Source organism: Mus musculus, chromosome 14 (genome assembly GCF_000001635.26).
Source record: "Mus musculus strain C57BL/6J chromosome 14, GRCm38.p6 C57BL/6J".
NCBI lineage: Eukaryota > Metazoa > Chordata > Mammalia > Rodentia > Muridae > Mus > Mus musculus.
In genome coordinates, this window is record NC_000080.6 from 101,257,445 (window position 1) to 101,273,735 (window position 16,291).

The 16,291-nt window shown below is 38.9% G+C and overlaps 1 long non-coding RNA gene across 1 annotated transcript in view; it reads left to right on the forward strand.

Annotated features, from left to right (window-relative positions):
- Nucleotides 1–9,656, forward strand: part of Gm34361 — a 65,599-nt gene extending 55,943 nt beyond the window's left edge. The window contains exons 3-4 of the long non-coding RNA XR_874904.2: nucleotides 7,523–7,759; nucleotides 9,409–9,656. This is a non-coding gene — a long non-coding RNA (predicted gene, 34361). The remainder of the gene's footprint in view (nucleotides 1–7,522; nucleotides 7,760–9,408) is intronic.
- Nucleotides 9,657–16,291: the final 6,635 nt, after the last annotated feature.

Consider the following 16,291-nt stretch of genomic DNA (forward strand, 5'->3'; position numbering starts at 1 on the left):
GGTTCAGTTGCCAGAACCCACATGCTGGCTGACACACAATCTTCTGTGGTCCAATACCATCTTCTGGCCCATGAGAACATCAGCCACACACATGACAAACAAGCACAGGCAGACAAAACACCCATAACACATTAAAAAAAAAAAAACAGAAACCATAATATTTAAAAATTACACTGCATATAATTTTAAATATGATAACTCCACATGAAATGCAGCTATGAAATGAGATAGATTCTAGCACCTGTAGATGAGCCTTGACAGTACTCTAAGTGAACAAAATCATGGGTGACAAGGGACTGATCCAAGAGTGCTTATACCAAATATACACAGGAGGCAAATGCAGATGGACAGATTCAGCTGCCAAGCCATTGGTCTGTGGTCTCAAGAAATTAGAAGAGTGAAGGAAAGTAGTGCAACTGTGTTCAGGCTTTATTTCTGAGTTGATGAAAATAAGCTGAAGTTAAATTATAGTAAACATAATAAAACATTGAAGGGGACTGAAGAGTGGAGCCAGTAGTTAAGGGCATCTGTTCTTGCAGGGGACCTAGGTCTGGTACCCAGCACGCACGTGGCGGCTTAAAACCATCTGAGGTGGTTTGAATATGCTTGGCCCAGTGAATGGCACTATTAGGAGGTGTGCCCTTGTTGAAGAAAGTATGTTACTGTAGCGGTGGGCTTTGAGACCCTTCTCCAAACCATGTTCAAGCCAGTCTTCTCTTATCAGCTTTCAGATATAAAACTTTCAGCACTTCCTGCAGCATGTCTGCCTGAAGGCTGCCATACTCCCACCTTAATGATAATAGACTTAGCCTGTAAGTCAGCTCCAATGAAACGTTGTTCTTATAAGAGTTGCTTTGGTCATGGTGTCTGTTCACAGCAGTAAAGTCCTAAGACACCATCCATAAATAGTTCCAGGAGATCCATAAACTGATCTCGGTTAGCATTGCATGCAAATGGTCATGCACATACATATACACAGGCAAAACACTCTAATGTGTAAGAGGAAAAATAAATTAATTAAAACATGATAAAACCACCGAAAGGCATTATTGCCCGAGCTTTTGTCCCCGCCCGCAAGAACACACTCAGGACAACCGGAATCTTCTGTGGCAAAGCTTTTATTGCTTACTTATCAGAAGGGAAGACCCCGAACCAGGAAAATGGCGCTGCTTATATAGCCCGCAGCGTGACGTTTCAGCACCTGATGTGGCATGACAGCTCCTGATTCGTTGCTCGCCCATCACCCCATTACTACGCAGTGAGATGGGCAGTGACTAGGCGTGAGTTCATTCTTGGCACTTGTGCATAAGGCTTGTTTACTAGTTAGGCATAGTGGAAGCCAGCGCCATCTTATAATGGCGATTGCTCACGACACGCACGCGATTGCTCGCGGCACGGCTCTCCACAAGGCATGCTTTTAAGGAGGTTACTATATATGAACTGTATTTTTATTTTTCTAATGGTTGAAATATTTATAACTCCATGATGTAATAAGAGTCTCCTTAACAGCTTTTTGTCAGAAGAACAATTTTTTGCCTGCTACCCATTTCTTTTTATCTGGAGAGAGTTACATTTGTGTCTCTCTTAGAATTTTTTAGCCATTTAGTCATTGTGCCATAGGTAAAGTGACCCAAGCATCATGGCCTATACTCCTGTTTCCTTGGGCACCAGCACCTGCAGAGTATATACCAACCCTTTCTTTCCCTAGTACCATCTTCCTTCCCTGTCAGCCAAACTTCCACTCTGACTGCAGTGGCTTCCTGACAGGCTGTAGAGTTTCACTTTGCAGTTTTCTGTCCAAGGTCCTCAAGGCACTCTGACAGAAGGGTCCTCTTCCCAATCACTGATTTCATTCTCTCATCAGCACCAATTCTTAGTTACAGAGGCTTTGGGGGATTTCTGTCTGGTTGGTTTGTTCTGCCAACTGTAGTTCTACATTCTCAGCTTTCTACTCTATTGAGTTACTTTTTTTAAATGAAGAAGCATCAGCTTAGCTCCACAGAAGTGGAAATTTCCCAGCATCTTGTTTTTACCTCATCATCCAATGCTCCTCCACACAATACAACTACATAGAAAAATCCAACAACTGCTATATGTTTTCAAGTCCCATGTTTTTGTATAGGGTTGTCAACCATGACTTATCGGTCTCTAAGTTCACCTGCAATGAGTGTGTGTATGTGTGTGTGTACATGTATGTGTGGATGTGCATATGTGTGTTGTATTGTATATATGTGTATGTCTATGTACATGTATGTGTGTATGTATGTCTGTGTGTCTAGGTATGTGTAGGTTTGTCTGTGTGTGTCTCTATGTGTCTGTGTGTGCTGTATTTTTGTGTATTTGTGTGTATGTGTGGGTATGTTTATATGTGTGTATGTATGTACATGTGTATATGTATATGTGTATGTGTGTGTCTGTGTGTGTATTTATGTATGCATGCATGCAACGTAAGATACATTTTAGATAAGATCTCTGTCTAACATGAAGTTAGTAATTCCTTTTACCTACAATCTCTGCCTAATGTCACCATTCTCAATAATATACTAATTTATGTGAACTTAACATTCTTTTTAAATTATGTCATTTGTTCATTAGGCTAACATTCTTCCAAATATTTACCAGACAATAACTCCATTTCAGACATGAAACACAATACTCTGTGAGATGCTTTTCATCTTCAGAGAAAACAGAGGGTGTTGTTATTTAACTTCAGTCAATACTTTACCATGTAGCTCTAGATAGACTTTAATCACTTTGGAGGCAAAAAAAATGTCACACATATTATTCTAAAATGTTTAGCAGGTATTTCATATCAGCAGTGATTGCAAAGTATTCTTCATATATATATATATATATATATATATATATATATATATATATATATATGCCATGACTCTCATCACCAAAACCTTCAGAAGAAACAATTAGTGATAATTTTTAAAACAGAAGCTATTTCTTATATTATCATAGTTAGTGACTACACTGTTCTGTTTTCTAAATAAGTGGAAAAATTATTAACAAAAGAGCCTTCTTTGTCCTATAACTCCAGTATTCAGCAAAGAGCTTGGCACCCAAATGTTTAATAAGTGTATGTTAGTTGGATTTGTTTGAAGATTTCTTGAAACAACTGATGGATCCCGGCATTTGACTATATATTTTATTCAGAGACATTTAAATTTCCCTAGAATTAGAACAACTGGGACACAACATATTTCATCTAGCTTATTCATATGGGTGTCAAATCCACTAGGCATACATATACTTGCCATTTGTTCTGGTAGAAAATGAATCAGAACTGTTTACAAGATATAGACTCTAACATAGCATATTCAAATATATAGTAACCATTTATGGTGATTTACACTCCAGTTAATTGATTTTTTTAATAAACTACAAAAATGTAGAGTCTTCTAGTGCTATATTTTTATTTGAGTGCCTCTCCAGTATTACAATTCATAAAACTGCCTAAGCATTTCACAAATAACAATGAATATGCATCTTTCTCCAAAGAGTGTCAAAGTAAGGCATTCTGCTTTGTCAGAAGAGGAACTGGGACACAAAGACTGGATGATAAGATCAAGGTCGCAAATATAATCACAAAGTAGAGTTGTGACACAGAGTCAAACAAGGATTCTCAGAACACATTGAGGGAGGTCACAAATACTAGGAAAATAATACTTACATGGGGCTTAGACAGATATACCCACTGACACACCCATACACATGTGCACACACACACACAGACACACACACATACATACACTACCAACTAACAAGCCTCATCCTAAACAACACAACCCTGAATGAACAGTGAAAGCAACGTAAAGAACTCAGAAGCAAGATCTGAAGTTACCTAAACGGAACTGAGATTTTCAAACAGAGATGGTCCCTACAGGTGACTTTGCAAGCATTGGGACCTAACATCAAATCACCATTATGCATATACAAAGGACAGTCTAGGCTTCCTGCCTGTTTCTCCTGCCCTGGGGATAGAATAGAGAAGGACCCTAAGGTCTCACTGGCCAAGCAGTGATAGAAGACTGTCAACATCCTGCTATGGCCTCCACGTGTGTCCTACTTTTACAAACACCACACACAGATCAACCAATCAATCAATCAACAGGAATCTTCAAGACGTCACCCAAATCTCATGTTCCCAGCAGGCTTTCTCAATGCTCATGGGCAAGTGACACCACTACCTCCTCAAGGCAATCAATATCACATTAGTCAAAAATAGCCTGCTTGGCTGCTTTGACTGTTTCATTTGCTTCTGAGCACTGAGCTGGTTTTTCCTACTGAAGCTACAGGCTTAGGGGTGTCAATCCTGCCATCTGTTAACAGGAAATTGCAGATTCAAAACAATTTCTTAAATGGGATGATCTGGCCCTTCTTTCTTGGTTTGTGTGTTTCTCTCCCTCTTCTGTGCGATGCTAATTCTTCCAAGGGGTGTTTCTGTCCCAGGAATGAATTTGGATTTCTAACTCCCCCTGCCTTATACTTTTCTAAGACCTAACCAGCCACATCACTCTAGTGGTGCAAGTCACAGACTTGACAGTCCTGGCTTTGGATGGGGCTTGTGGACTGTCTTCTCATCTCCAGCCATCTCAAAAACCTCAAGGAATTCCCACTGTTAAAGACCTTGGGCTCATTATAATGGCCAAGCAGCAAGAAGGTTCTTATAGAACCATACAGAAGCAATGTCAAGAAGTAAGCCCTATAGAGTCTAAGCTAAATATAAACATGGGGGGGGGGACATTGCTTTTGATATTTCTTTTTGGAAAAGGATAACCTCCTAGACACCTAGTGATCAGCAATGGCAATGGTCAATGTGCAAACGGATGGAAATGTGTGTAACTGTGAGCAGTGCTTGGGTTGAATTTTGATGACAAAGGATAACCTTCAGACTGCGATGGACATCAAGAGCAACGGCATTAACACTGTATTGATCTGTCTCTCCATGTGTAAACTCCATGACTTGAACAAGGCAACTCTTATTCCTAAGGCGTATTCCTTTTAGCCTCATTTATCATAAGAAAGCAATAAGCCTGTCTTCTTTTGAACTATCTTCTTTTGCCTATCTTCTATCTGTGTTTGTTAACCTTTTGGCTCTTCCCATCTCACCCTACCTGCACATCTATCTGTACACACATGAATCATGCATAGCTATCTGTACACACATGAATCATCCCACAGGAGACACATCCTAAGTACACACAGATATCATGTATATGATGATTATTTCTTTTGTCTCTTTGGTTTCAGTCTCCATAGATCAACCAGCAGAGTATTTGCTTTTCACCATTCACACATCTCACATTGAATAAGATATGGAGGTGCCCATCTGGTGGAGTCAGCTCCTATTCAAAGTTAAAGACCATCTCCACACTGTTAGCTTTCCTTTTAGGCTCCACCCAACAGTTAGCTGGTAACATCCAGGTAGGCCTGGCTTGCTATAAAAGGGGATGTTTGGCCCTCCTTGATTTCTCTGCCCCTTTTCTCTCTCTCTGACTCTCTTCCCTCCTGTCCCCTTTCTCGCTCTCCTCTTACCCCTCTCATCTCTCTCTCCAAGTGTTTCTGGCTCTTCTCTTCTCTTCTCTTCTCTTCTCTTCTCTTCTCTTCTCTTCTCTTCTCTTCTCTTCTCTTCTCCTCTCCTCTCCTCTCCTCTCCTCTCCTCTCCTCTCCTTTTCTCCTCTCCTCTCCTCTCCTCTCCTCTCCTCTCCTCTCCTCTCCTCTCTTCTCTGTCTGTCTCTCTATCTTTCTCTGTCTTTACTCCCTTCTCAACTCCCCTTCCTACATCCTAAATAAACTCTATTCTACACTATACCCATCATATGACTGGTACCTCAGAGGGAAGGGATGCCTCAGCATGGAACTGCCAAGACACCCCTCTCATCTCACCATACTGCACTCTACAAAGCATATACTTGGCTTTTTTAAAAAAAGAAAAACTCGACACAGAGGCTCCCCTTAAAGTGTCTGTGCTCTCAAGGGGTCACAAGTATGTGTGTGTGTGTGTGGGGGGGGTTACAGGAAAGAAGAGCTTTCCCTCTAACAGAATGTGGTTAGAATACTTCTGTGTGAGGACACTTATATCTCTTCACACTATCGCACAGAGTGATAATATGAAAATGATACATTTGAACAACACTTGCTTTTAGGATTCCAGCAAGCCTCTGAGGTTTGTTTGATCTGAAACTCAAATTGCTCAGCCTTCACTGGAACAAATCCAAATTTTGATGAGGAAATAAGGATGAATTTTGCACCCTGCAAGAAGAAAGACCTTTTAAAGACTGTTAATAAAGTGAATGCCTTGGGCAGCCAATAGCCAGAAACAGAGCAACGGGAGCAGGAGTTGACGGGATGGGGAGAGCACAAGACAAATTAATTATGTAGGCCCAAGTTAGCCCATCCCATCCTAAGTCAACAGCGTGAGCATATTTGTATTAAATATTGTTTGTCACGGGTAAACCAAAGGAGGCTTAGAGAAACTGTCACTTCTAAAACCCAGTGCGCAGCACTACACACGGAATCACAATGAGGTGTATCTGTCTGCCTACAACATTTGTACCTTCGCTATGAGTCTACACTGTGTGCAGCTAACTGACCAGCTCCAATGGCAAACATTGTTCCAGATGCAAGATAAGAATGATTGCACCAAGGCAGGGCTCGCTCTACAATTTAACTCTACTTTCAGGAGCAGTTTGACCTAATCTAGGCTACATATTCTCTCCAGAACACCAAAGGGTAGCCAGTTTATCAGAATGACAGTTTTATTTTTAAAGTCTTTTATAAAATATGATAAATTTAACACGGGCAAAGTAACAAAACCTTGAAGGTGTTGTGTTCTATTTTCTTTGTTGCTATTCTTGTTACATGTTATTTTTTACTCACAGATAATTACTGTACTGCCTGTGTTGGATACAGTGTGTCCTTTCAACACCTGTATGCAATTTGTAGCAACCAAATCAGGGTTCTGTGTCCTTCAGTAACTCATTCATCTATGCAGAATAAGACTACAGACATGGGTCATAGAGTCAGACCACTGTCTTCTAGTCATTCATCAGTCATATGACCAGAGCTAACTAACCTCAGATTTCTCATCTAAATGGTGGAATGATAAAAATGTCTGTGTCTCAGATTGGAGATGATGATTCGTGACATAATACATGCAAAGCAAACAGAGAAAAGTACCAGATAAAAGCCAAGTGCAGGCTGCTTTATTGCAAACTCTGTCTTAATTCTTCGATTGCTTCTGAGTCTAAAATAGAAACTTCACTGATTTCAAAAACTATTTTTCTGATTAATATAACAAAAAAGTCAGAAGATTAAACCCAAAAAGAAATTACCTGTTAGTAACAGTTTGCTTGAGTAGTATAAAACACATTAATTTAATACTTGTATTTTTCTTTAAGCATGGAATTATTCTTAGAATAATAGGAGACCTATGGTCTAAAAGACTGAATATTTCCAATTTGGCATAGGCTTTTGGACATTAAAAAAATCAAATGCTTTTTTTCTTTAGACATTGAAGAAATTAATTCTGCTACAGAAATTAAACTTGGTTGACTTCCCTGAGTCTACAATGTTTGTCTTTTGAAAACAAGTCCATTCGTCAGCATCATTCCTTGACACTTCAGTCTGTGGTTAAACTCTTCTCTTCTAAGAACAATAGAAGATCTGAGAAACAGTGTTTAAAGCAGCATCTCCGATTTGGCAGTTAACAAGGTTGTATCTGACATGTATGCACAATGACAAGCAGGTAAGCAACCATAGGGGTGTGTGTTCACAAATGACAGTTTCCATACCATTTTAATGCAAGTCATGTAATATGTTCTATATCTGGAAGTATATTTTTCCTAACCAAAATGGATTATTTCTCTGACTGCTTTCCCAGGAATCATTGAATATTTAAAAACTAACATAAGGTGAAAAGACAAGGGAGGTGATAGTTATCTGAATGGAAAGTACAAGGCCGGTTTGCCTCTGTTCCTGTACCATTTCAGAAATAGGTGGAATTACGTGCTTTGTGAATGAAGTCATTTTCAACTAAATTTTACAGGCTTTTGAAATTTCCTATTTTTTTTTTTTAAAAAGGGGCTGTCAATAATTAAAAGACAATTTGGTTGTAACTATAAGTTCTGCTTAGAATTGTACTAGGTAAAGTCCAATCAGCAAAAAGATATTATTCATCATGAGGTTTTCCCTTTTAAACTCCACTGAAATGCTCATATCCACATAATGCATTACTCTTAAATTATAGTTTGATGTTTTTAATAGGTAGTTCACAATTAGGATGGCTGTTTCTTTATTATTATCGTAACTCACGAATGGCCCTTTGGAACTGTGAGTAAAGATGGCTTTGGATATCAGGAGGGTTGGTTCTAGGACAAACATCTATACCTATGATTAACACAACATCCAACCCACCAAATGATATGAAAATCCAGTGGTGTTTTAAAAGACATGGCATTTCACTCGGACTATGTACAACCATTCATTCTTTTTAAATTATCTCTATAGTACTTATTTTTTGATGCAACATAAATGCAATGAGAATTATTTTGTCTTTAGTAAACATTTTAGGGGTTCTGGCAAGAACTAAAATTCTGTGAATTTTCAGTACAGAGTAATACTTTCAACCTAACATTAATTGATTCCATATGTACAGGCGCTATCCATGCACAGAAAATCATGGATATAAAATCTGAGAAAAATAAAGTGAACCCACATACCTGAATTAAAATTGGAAGCATAAACCTGGATGTATGAATGCCCATAGCTAGTGAGTCAGCTAGTTCTTGGGACAGGCACATAGGTAAAAACATAAATTCATATGGAGTGTTCATGGAGAGATCCTGAGAATAGTACACACCCATAGCAATAAGCACAGCTAGTGCCCAGTGTTGAGTAGCTGTCTCCTCAATGATAGACCACTGATGTCTTGAGTGAGGGCAGCTGTAATCTTTACAATGAGACCCTCACAACATGGGATTTACTATTATTCCCACATGAAGGGAGGGGGCACTATTGATGAGCTCAAGTAACTGATGAGCCTTCCACTCTCAAAGCCTTCCACTCCCTTGGTATGAATATGAAGTAGTAGAACTGTCCAGAGTCAATCAGGCAACTCTCCAGTGATGAGGATTTTCAAGAGTCATGCATGCTGCGGATGAGACTGTTCGGGATCATAGCTGCCCATATATTACCCAGCAGACATTTTAGTTTTGTAATTTCATTTAAATCACCCATGTTCCTATAAGTAAACTTGTAAACTCATCGGTACAAAAAGGGCTTGTATGAAATTCTTTCTGTCATTTACTTCTCTAGTTAGGTGAGTAGTTTCCTCAGAAAAAAAAAAATCCTTACAATGCCTGGATATGGTCTCCCACATTCTAATCTTCATTACAGGAACCAACAGTCTGTGAGGAAATGGTTGATAACTGGTCTGGGACATGGAAAATAAAGTTGAGTCTTGACCATTCTGTCCAATCAACAAAGGGCCTATTCAAAGGTTGATGGAGACCTGGTACTGTGAGGCGGAAGATACCTGGAAAACATGAGCATCTTTCAGTGCAAAACTAAATTATAATGATATACCATCCAACATAATATAAAACAGGAAACCATGAGTAAGGAAAAATAAACGTAATGAAAAACTTAAAACAATAGAATGGTTAAATAGTTTCCAAGTCCTCCTCTACAAAATGTGTGTGTGTGTGTGTGTGTGTGTGTGTGTGTGTGTGTGTGTGTGTGTGCATGTATAAGTGATGAAGTTGAGGAGTAATTTTAGAAGGAAGAGGCCTAGGAGGAAGCACCTGAAGCAAGTGATAATACAAGTGAATAGAACTGCAGATCACCCAACATGTGTCTTACCCAGGATCACCACTGCTCAGGAAGCAGAACCAGGCTGACTGAAAAATATCTAAGAATTCCAAAGTGAGAGACATTCTATAAAATAACTGTCAATCAAGAGATACGAAACCAATGGTCCTTAGAAACACAATACGACTTAGTTCATGGGGCATTAATACATCCATGGACATGGATATGAATAAGCACCAAAGTCCCTGGTTTCATTTAACTCTTAACCCTTAGCGTTCCTGTTGCAAAGTAAAGAAAAACAATTGTCTTTGCTTCTAAGGCAGCAGCCTAAAGGCTGTAAATGCTATCACAATTTGGTTTTTCACCTTAGACTTCTTAGAATTTAGACAGAACATACTCAGGACCATGAATGTACTGACCTGGTAGTTTCCTCTTTATTGAGGCTCTAATTCATTCTGCAGACATCCTGTCTGGAAACATCAATAATTGGTTGGCTTGGTAACCAGGAAACTGTAATTGTTTAGAAAGCCCTACAACAGGTTTTCCATCAATGTTCCTTTGTAAGAGTAGATGGTTAGCATACCCTGAATGGTAACCCTGAATTACAGCCATAAATTGAGGTGCAAAGTCAAAGTCTGTGCCTATGGACAGTAATGATGTCATCCTCGCCCTCAGCCTGGAACAGATTTTTAAACCCTGGTATTCCAAGCCTTTCTTCATGGAAGCGGGGAAAAGACTGCATCAAGAAATCTGTCACTGGGCTATTCCTGATCAAGTTCTACTGAAAGGGTGGAGATTGATGTACCACATCAGTCAGCAGAACAACTGATTCCCCCTGGCACCTCTTCTTCACTACATGGGGGAAGACTCAACAGAAACGCAGGACAATTGCAAGGACTCTAAACTAACTTCACTTTCTTCCTAAAAAACAAAAAGGAGCCAAGCAATGCTGTCCACCAAGCTCTTGGTGGGTTTTCTCTGGTTCCCATTATTGGAGTATTTAAAAAGAAAAGGACAGTTGGGCAGTCAGCACTTGGTAGCTAAGAACACATATCATCCTTAGCACCGTGGAAACAAACACTGGGGATATCTGCAAGAGATGGTGCTTGGTGTGGAATTTGCATTATTTAGCTGCATCATTGGGGTGGCGGGGTGCTGGCTTCTCTAAAGGTTGTGACCTAACTTTGGAGATAACTGTATGTAAATCAGGATTACATAATAAACCAGAGTTTAACTTCTCATGTTATAATTTATTTTATCCTGGTTTTGTATTTTATCTTAAAAGCATTTTTATTTAATTTAATAAACAGATAGCATTTGCTTTCCTAGGCATACTTTTAAGGACTTTATAAATATTAGCTCATTTTCTCCTCATAATAACCTTAATCCAATTTTAGGGATGAGGGCACTGGCCATGGTATACTTCCATACTATGAAAACATTTCTAAAAATCGTGAACTAAAGACACTTGAGCAGACTCTGATTTATTTTAAAGTGGAAACATCAGCAAACAGCTTTCTAGGCAACCCTGAATAATCCTAGGACTCGGGAGACAAATACAAGATACCTTCGTCTTTATAAAAACAGCAGCTACAATAAACAATTTAACAGAAGCAGACTGGTTGTTTTGATGGTTTGATTTTAGGCTATTTTATTTTATTTCAACTAAAATATAGGCAAGGTACAGTCTGATGGTTTTCTGCCTCCTGGATAGGTCTCTCTCTCTCTCTCTCTCTCTCTCTCTCTCTCTCTCTCTCTCTCTGTGTGTGTGTGTGTGTGTGTCTTTGTTCTCTTCCCCATGTTTCTCTCTTCTCACCCCCTCAAAGAACCAATTATCAGAGGGCTCTCCTTCCTCCTACAAACAAGGGGAGCTAATAAAGGGATTGGTGAAGAAGAGAGCCTAATAAGGAAGGATCTACTTCAAAGGCAGAGCACATCAAAGTGAAGTGCCAGGGAGCATAGAGATCTTGCTGAGCCAAGCTGGCTTGGCCCCTCTTCACCCCTTACCTTCTGACTCAAAGCATCACATAGACAGGACTCAGCAAAGAGTTTTGAGGACTCTAGCTAGGCTACCTCCAGCTGCACCAGCTGGGACAAGTGATGGATACATACCAGGTGTTACATCGTTTGTTTTGATTAGATAAATGCTCTCAATAGATATCACTGAATAATATTATCACCTAATTCTCCTGGGTTGGGTTTTTTTTTTCTGCTTGAAGTATTTGACAGTAGTTTTTCAAATTAGGTAGCATAGATGCAAGGCGAGGAGGATTTATGTCAGCGTAGCTTCTCTACTGAGTGTGGTAAGATTTAAAGATGAAGGATGCATGATGTCATCGTTAGTGTATTATTGGAGCTCCAACAACACCAGTCACAGGGGAGGGAATGAATGAACTCCAAAGAACTTAGAAAGCTACAAAAACCCAGGGAAGGTTTTGTCTTCAAAACCAGGAAGTGTTGACAATGCAAATGTCCAGATGGAAACAAAGATTCTGATTGTCACACCAATTACTTTGAACATATGGGTTCCTGTTATCATAAAAATGAAGCACTTGGGTGTTTTTGTCACTTTCCATCCACATCTTTGCTGCACTGTGACTACAGACTCAGAGTCCAGTCTTTCCTCTTCCTTAGTATCAGTGCTGGCTACACAGATCCCTCTCTGCTTTCGATACTTGCCAGCCGGAGACCTTTCCAGAAGAGAGTACCAATTACCTCAAAGAGTATTGATGAACTTTTAAAAATGCAAATGAAGTTTTTTGTGTGTGTAACATGCCAATATCTGGAAGACAATGAAGACTCCACAGACTCACACCAAGCTCCTCATAATTGTCTCTGGCCATCATTACCTCTTACCTTCCTGAGAGTTTGAACCTGAAGACAGTTAATGATGACAGAAATCTATGCAGTGTGCAAATTCTGTGATCCCAAGGATCAAACAGGGAAATAGAAATTAACAGGGGACAAATATCTTTTCAATCTCTTTCAAAATCAAAACATGGGGTCCATAGCCAATGTTGTATTCAAAAGACCTAAAAATAAATCAACATTAGACTTATAATGCTGTCTGTCCCATATCACCTACTCCTTAACCCATGTTTTTTTTTCTGAACCGCCTACAGTTTTGGGCTTGCAGGGCTATCTACAATAGAGATTGGCTTCCTAAAGTGTACAGAAATTGTTATAAATCACTGCTATTGTACCTGAGAAGCTCAGCTGCTGCCACAGGCTGTTTGTCCTCTGTCACCTTCCACAGGAGCCTGTACTTCAGAAATGGTGCAAGGTGACAGGAAACTGTATGCTCCACTTCAACAATAGCAGATTAGACATGGTGCTTCCCATAGGAATGGGACGAGAATGTTGCCATTAGTAAAACTGCTCACATGCCTGAGCTGATCAACTTGCTCAAAATACCACACTCTAAACCTAAAGAAAAATTATGTTAAGTATCCAGGTTTATAGTTCTTGTACCACAAAAATATAGCAAAAAAATTATGGGTCCCCAAAATCTCATCTTTTACCGTTCGAATGTTTTAAAGTGTATGTGTATGGCTCTGAGCTTGTGGTCTTATATCAGCCCCTGTCCCTGAATTTCTCACTTTGAAAGAAAAGGAGTTTTCAAATAGTGTGTAAGATACGTCATTAAAACTGTCCTCCCATTGTGTTTAGAGATGTTCTACACCAAGCACACGCATCTATGTACAGAATCCTTTCTCTGTTCACGTCATGATGTTATATAATTGTGATAAGAACACTGCTTCAGACCCTCTCTTGCATGCTACCTTCAACCAGGGGATGTTTCTTACCAATATGATAGGGAATGCAGAACAAAGAGGCGAATGAGACCTACTCATGAATGCAGCATTCATCCTTTAGTTTGTACAAGGGTTACAATGTAACCGTGTATTAGTTTATCTAGTTGGATGTTTTCCTTTGTCTATCCACTACTCACAAAGGGAAGACTCCCTTCAACTTTAAACCCAACCCAACTTTACTGAGCAAGTTTAGATATAGAATAGAATGCCAACTCCACAGGAATATTTGAGGGACAAAATGCTTTTCTGTAAATTTCTTCTTTGTGTAAATTTAATATAAACAACTGGTAGAGTATTTTGAAAGTTGAATAATCTTAAGTATTAAAAATGGAAGAACTTCTGGCGGAAAAAAGTGAGCAGAGCTGAGAGTGAGAAGGGAACTGAGACCATTTGATTGGCAGTGACTGTTCAGGGACTACACTGGCAAAATATATGATGAGCAAGTGCTATTAATTGCAAGATATTGGTGTGCCCCAACCAATTTATAAACATGGTCTTCCAGATCAAACGGGAAGCATTCTCTCATCTCACAATATGTAGAAATTATTTGAGCAATTTAACACTCATTTATGATTTAAAATAAAACAGCTCAAGAAAAAGTTAAAAAGAGCTTCCTCAATCTACAAAACTAATTCTATACTAAATATACATGTTCCATATAATTTTATGTTTTAGATATAATTGTGAAATACCAGCATCATTCTCTACAAATAAAAATAGAAAATGAAGGTCTAATTGTCACAAAATATAATGCAACAAGAGGGTACCTTTGGCAGTCCCATGCCAAGGTGTGCCCTGAGTAATTGCAACAGACGTAGTGCAAACGAGGTTTATTGGGGGAGGGGAGAGGAGTGAGGACCTGGGGAAGGGGCAGAGCAGGCAAGTGGGCATGTAGATAGCCAGACACATGGGGGCCAGAGCCATGAGGGCAAAGAAAGTGGGGGGAGGGGACAGAGAGGAAGAAAGCCGGGACAGTGAGAACAGAGAAAAAGAGAGAAAGAATGCCAGGAACAGAGGGGATGCTGGGGTGATCAGTGGTCCTTTTAGTGCCTTTTCATACCTGTCACAGCAGGCAGCAGTGACAGGTCATGCTTAAGCAGTTGCTACATCACTCAAGGCAGGCCAGTGGAATCACATGTGTGCTAACACTAATATTAGCACTTGCTTTTAACGTTATGTATAAGATTATAGATGTTTTATTAAGGGTCAAAAAGAAATGCAAGAATTGTAAGGGAAAGCCATAGAACTGTCTTTATTCAAGTATATTTATTTCCACAAAGACTCAAATTAATCACACAAAAACTATTGGAAACAGTTAAAATTCATCTAGGAAAGTGTTCAGATTTGTGACTGATATACAAAAATAATTATTTAATATACAGAAGGATGTCATTTAACAAAACTGAGGGCTATATTAAGGAACCATGAGTTCTTTTGGTGATTCATTTTAACTTTAGGAAATATTTGTAAGTATTTAAATAAAAAGAAATATTGCCCTCCTGAAAGTCAGAACTAAATATTTAAAAGATGTCAATTCTTTGAAAATTGGTTTACAGATTTGATTCAAACTCTGGTGAACTTTTTAAGAAACTTGATACCAGATACTAAAATTTATGGAAAAAAAATACTGAAGACTACGCAAAACCTGTGGATGAACAAAACAATGAAAGACTTAAGGAACATGATCTCAAAGCATATTATGAAAGTGAGGTCATTAAAACAGGTGCTTTGAGCTAGTGGGTAGAGAGATCAGTCACCGCAATAAAACAGAAATAGACCCACACAGAATAGAGAACAAAGGCCAAGCTATTGTTAGAAACTCTAGCAAACTAGGAATATAGATCTGATGACATATAGATACCTACAATCCCCATGCTACTTCTGACCATAGACAGAATAGTTTTCTTACAACACCAGAAGTGGTATAGGAGCCTGACATCAGCTCTCATCGCCCCATAATATGCTACTAGAAATCCAAAGCATAATTCAAAAGAATGAATAAAAGACTGTTCAAACTTGATAAGAAGAAAGAAAACATGTTTTTGAAGCGTCATCCGTCAATCCACAAAAGTAATCTTAGAATGAAAAATGAGTGCCCCAAAGCCAGAATCCTGGGGTGACACAGATATTGGCACATTCTACACATTAAAACTATAATCATTCACAATCCGACTTAATAGTTCTGCTGAGTAGACAAAATACTTAGCAATATATTTGAAATGTACCACTGTGGACGAAATCTGTATGCTGAGAATTATAAAATGCTAATGAAATAGTTAATGTTCTAAATAAATGGAGAGAAATGTATTCAAGGATTGGAAAGCACAATGTGAAGATGTAGATGTCTTTTCTATTATCATTACAACCTTTTCCCCTCCCCTCTTCCCTTTCAACCCTCCCAAATACCCCTCTCCACAGTCCTTCATATTCAAGCTTCTTGTCTAATTGATTGTTATTACATGCATACATACATACATTCCTAAATATATCTTGCTCAGTCCATATAATGTTATGGACTGACCGATGTATGAAAACATACATATGTCTTCAGAAAATGTAGATTTAATGCAATGTCTGTCAAATTTTCATTGGGATTTCCATTGACATAGAAAAGTTTATTCCAAAAATTATATGTGAAAAGACAGTCTGCTGAA